The 4,934-nt window shown below is 46.6% G+C and overlaps 1 pseudogene; it reads right to left on the bottom strand.

Annotated features, from left to right (window-relative positions):
• Positions 1–4,520: 4,520 nt before the first annotated feature.
• LOC126476536 (5S ribosomal RNA) lies at positions 4,521–4,638 on the bottom strand (annotated as a pseudogene).
• Between the last annotated feature and the right edge of the window lie 296 nt (positions 4,639–4,934).

Genomic DNA, 4,934 nt, shown 5'->3' on the forward strand with positions numbered 1-4,934 from the left:
AAAGACGTTGTCCTACAGCCAGCTGATGTAATCACGTTTGTTCTGCCTGGCCTTAAAGTTACGTATCTGTCTTGTTTACGTGGTGGTTTCTTGTCACCACGGACTTAATGATGCAGCTCAAAAAATGTCAAATTTGTGTGAAATCCTATGGGACTTAACTGCTAAGGTCACCAGTCCCTAAGCTTACACACTACTTAACCTAAAGTATCTTAAGGACAAACACACACACCCATGCCCGAGGGAGGACTCGAACCTCCGCCGGGACCAGCCGCACAGTCCGTGGCAGTAGCGCCCTAGACCGCTCGGCTAATCCCTCGCGGCTAATGATGGAGCTGTTCCGGTGCGCCTTCATACAATACAAGTATACACAACCTGATCATACGTATTAGAACGCCTCTTAGTGGCCAGTAATATGGGTTGTGTCCACCCTTCGCCTTTACGTTGCCTTCAGCTCTGCTGGGGACACTTTCGATGAAGCGTCTGAACGTTTGTGGAGCAGCAGCATCTCGTTTTCCCTCAAGAGCCGAAACTCTGGGGTTTGGAGAGAAGTCGACGTCCTCACTCATCCCAGAGGTGTGCCACTGGGTTCACGTTGGGACTGTGGGCAGGACAGACCATCTCAGGTAACCATTCTCTCACAGATGACGTCTTATGACACGGGGCAGTGTGATGCTCATACAACCAATCATCGCCTCCAAAGTGTTACGGAATGCACAGTGCTGTGATTTGCGTTGACATACATCCGCAATGAATGTTTTCAGGAGCGCAATAAGGTGACCACACCCTAACCACAAAGTACACCTCCATACGGTAACACCACCACATCTCTACTACACTGTTAGCGCTACAAATGATGTCAAGTAACGTTCAGTAGGCCTCCCTCGGGCATGCGTGTGTGTGTGTGTGTTGTTCTTAGCATAAGTTAGTTTCAGTAGTGTGTAAGTCTAGGGACCGATGACCTCAGCAGTTTGGTCCCTTAGGAATTTTTGAGCGTTCACTAGCCATTCGCCAAACCAAAACCCTTCCATCAGCTTGCCATAAGGTGCAGCGGGATTTTATCACTTCGAATCTCTCGTTTGCAGTCATCCGACATGTAGTTGTGTCGCTCTTTACACCCCTGAAGCGTCGCCTAACATTCAGTAGAGAAACGTTTGCCTTATGCGGAGCTGCTTGCCCATTATACCTAGTTATTCGTAACTCCTTACACGCAATGATTGTGCCGGGTGGGCTCCTGGAACTCGGTAGCATTCAGGAACTCAAGGCGATTGCTTCTGTTGATTTCCTGCGATCTTTTACAACAACTACCATCCTAGCCTATCCCCGATGTTGTTCAATCTGTATATTGAGCAAGCAATAAAGGAAACAAAAGAAAAGTTCGGAGTAGGTATTGAAATCCATGGAGAAGAAATAAAAACTTTGAGGTTCGCCGATGACATTGCAATTCTGTCAGAGACCTGGAAGAGCAGTTGAACGGAATGGACAGTGTCTTGAAAGTAGGATATAAGATGAACATCAACAAAAGCAAGACGAGAATAATGGAATGCAGTCGAATCAAATCGGCTGATGCTGAGGGAATTAAATTAGGAAATGAGACAAAGTAGTAAATGAGTTTTGCTATTTGAGGAGCAAAATAACTCATGATGGTTGAAGTAGAGAAGATATAAAATATAGACTGGCAACGGCAACGAGAGTATTTCTGAAGAAGAGAAATTTGTTAACATCGAGTATAGATTTAAATTTTAGGTAGTCGTTTCTGAAAGTATTTGTATGGAAGTGAAACACGGACGATAAATAGTTTAGACAAGAAGAGAATAGAAGCTTTCGAAATGTGGTGCTACAGAAGAATGCTGAAGATTAGATGGGTAGACCACATAACTAATCAGGAGGTATTGAATAGAATTGGGGAGAAGAGGAGTTTGTGGCACAGCTTGACTAGATGAAGGGATCGGTTGGTAGGACTTGTTCTGAGGGATCAAGAGTTCACCAATTTAGTATTGGAAAACAGTGTGGAGGGTAAAAATCGTGGAGGGAGACCAAGAGATGAAAACACTAAGCAGATTCAGAAGTATGTAGGATGCAGTAGGTGTTGAGAGATGAAGAAGCTTGCACAGGATAGAGTAGCATGGAGAGCTGCTGCATCAAACCAGTCTCAGGACTGAAGACCACAACAACAACAAACAACCCTCCACATTGTTCGACGGTCCCTGACCTTCAATACACGAGGTTGCCTGGTCTTGGTTTAGTTGTTGTTGTTGCTCCTTCGCGTTTCCGCCTTAACAGTCACGTCGCTAGCAGTTTGTTGCCGATCGACGGAAGTGATTTGTTTAGCTTCCCCCACTATATTTTCTAACCCAATGAAATAAATGCGTTTTTGGATGACCACTTTGATAAAATAAGACTGGCCCCCATTCTCTGAGTGATACGAATATACGCAAATGATAATGACCAGAAGATGGTTTCCGACTTTTTGTAAGTACACAGCTATTATTTTGCTGTAATATGCGAATCGGACAAATTTTTTACAGCAGTTGCTTTCCTACTTACAGTTCTCTCTCTCTCTCTACTACGAGGGTTGTCCAGAAAGTAAGTTCCGATCGGTCGCGAAATGGAAACCACTGGGAAAATCAGGTAAAGCTTTGCACAGATATGTTGGGTAGTGTCTCTAGTATTCCCGTCGATCGTGTCGCGTCGCTCTTTTCAGTTCTGAGTGAGCAAAAATGTTCAAATGTGTGTGAAATCTTATGGGACTTATCTGCTAAGGTCATCAGTCCCTAAGCGTACACAGTACTTAACTACTTAACCTAAATTATCCTAAGGACAAACACACACACCCATGCCCGAGGGAGGACTCGAACCTCCACCGGGACCAGCCGCACAGTCGGTGACTGCAGCGCCCAAGACCGCTCGACTAATCACGCGCGGCTCTGAGTGACAGTAAGCAAGTAAAGATGCGTAGGGAATAGCGTCTCCCGCCAAGTATGAGGGCCTGGTTAGAGATTTCGCCTGCGTCATGCAGCCCGCATAACACAACTGTCGAGCAGTTCCTTCTTCATGCCAATTCTCCGCCGCTCACTGCAGGGGCAATGAAGACGCTGCTGCAGCGTTTCGATGAGAAGTGTATGATCACCCACAATACAGTCCGTAATTGGCTCCCCCTGAGTCTCATTTCTGCTCACAAGAACCGCTGGCTATGAAGACGAAATTTTTCCACAGACAACGAGTTGCAGACCAGTGCAGGTAACTGGCCGAAAGCACAGCCGGCTGCTTTCTATGACGAGGAAATTGGAAAGTTGTACAACACTACGACCAAACTCGAAGTTGGAGCGGCGGCAAATATGTAGAGAAGCAGGTGGAATGTGTACCTAACTGTTGCAAATAAAACGTTTCTGGTTTTCACTGTGGTTTCCATTTCGCAACCGATCGGAACTTACTTTCTGGACAACCCTCGTATTTGAAAAAGATAAGAAACAAAAAGAGGAGTAGTAGCGGTGCCTCATTGTGGATTACCGCTTGGACGCCACAGAGAAGCAATATCTGAAGTTGTCCACTCATGTCTTTGCACAGTGCTGCAATTAGCTGGAAGCTTCCCAAAGTTGGGCTAGCACCAAATATACCGGTCGTGCCTAACTGTAGTGGTTCTGCAACTTGCATGACGCAGCAGCCGTTCGGTTTGTCGTAGTCTCGGTGGCAGGCGTTCGAAGTTCTGAAGAACAGCTAAAGGCGACGGGCTTAGTCGTACGCGTTACACGGTGCTTGAACCAGAGAGTGGTGGCTGTCTTCAGCGAGGAACCAGTCTAGCTTTAATCTGTCAAACAGACGTCCACTCAAGGTAAATAAATATGGAGGGGATGTTGCCTACACTACTGGCAAAATTTCCAAAACCTAACGTTCGCGCGACAGTCACTAAATCGACCCTGATACGCCGATCTAGCTGTTACGCGAGGACCATAAAGCTGAAGTAAGAGTTATAAGGATAGATGCCAAGTCCCAACCACTAGACACTGCTAACATACTGTATTACGCTAGGTTTGCATGTAGCGGATGTGTGGAGTGGTGAAAAGTGGTTGAAGTCGCAGTTATTCTATTTCACGGAGAGCCTCAATTTCTCTGTTTTCAGCACTGCTTAGTGCAATGGACGGTCGACGGGTGTACATGCTCGGTGTAGTCTAGTGGGTGTGTATGACCATGTCCCTCTAGCGAAGAGAGTGTGGCTTCAGCATTCGTATAGGAACTGGACTTCTTCCGCAGCATTACGATCCCTTCAGCAGTTTTTACAGCCTCTGGATTGTTTCTTTCTGAGTGACGCCAACAATATGTAAGAGGAAATCTCAATGAGGAATGCCACTCCATCGGGACCATGCGACCGCCGTGTCATCCTCAGAGGAGGATACGGATAGGAGGGTTGTGGGGTGAGCACATAGCTCTCCCGGTCGCTATGATGGTATTCTTGACCGGAGCAGCCACTATTCGGTCGAGTAGCTCCTCAATTGGCATCGCGAGGCTGAGTGCACCCCGAAAAATGGCAACAGCGCATGGCGGCCTGGATGGTCACCCATCCAAGTGCCAACCACGCCCGACAGCGCTTAACTTCGGTGATCTCACGGCAACCGGTGTATCCACTGTGGCAAGGCCGTTGCCCGTCAATGAGGAATACGAAGTTGGTATTTAGTAACTAAGTAATTGTCATTGTTCCGTGACCGAACATAAGACCTCGTGTGAAAAATGTGCCTGGCTGTTGGCTGCTTTAGTTAGTTTATATTGAGCGCCAATCTAAGCGAGATTTACTGAAGATGGCACATGTGTGCTGAAACATGGCTGCCTGAGAAAGGAAGGAAAAATTTATTATGCAAAAAGCGGTGTTACAGGAACCATACCAACTTAAAAACAGCTGCCTCGTAGTCGCACCGAAAATCAATTTCCATTGAAACCTAGTT

The sequence above is a fragment of the Schistocerca serialis genome, chromosome 4 (genome assembly GCF_023864345.2).
Source record: "Schistocerca serialis cubense isolate TAMUIC-IGC-003099 chromosome 4, iqSchSeri2.2, whole genome shotgun sequence".
Lineage (NCBI taxonomy): Eukaryota > Metazoa > Arthropoda > Insecta > Orthoptera > Acrididae > Schistocerca > Schistocerca serialis.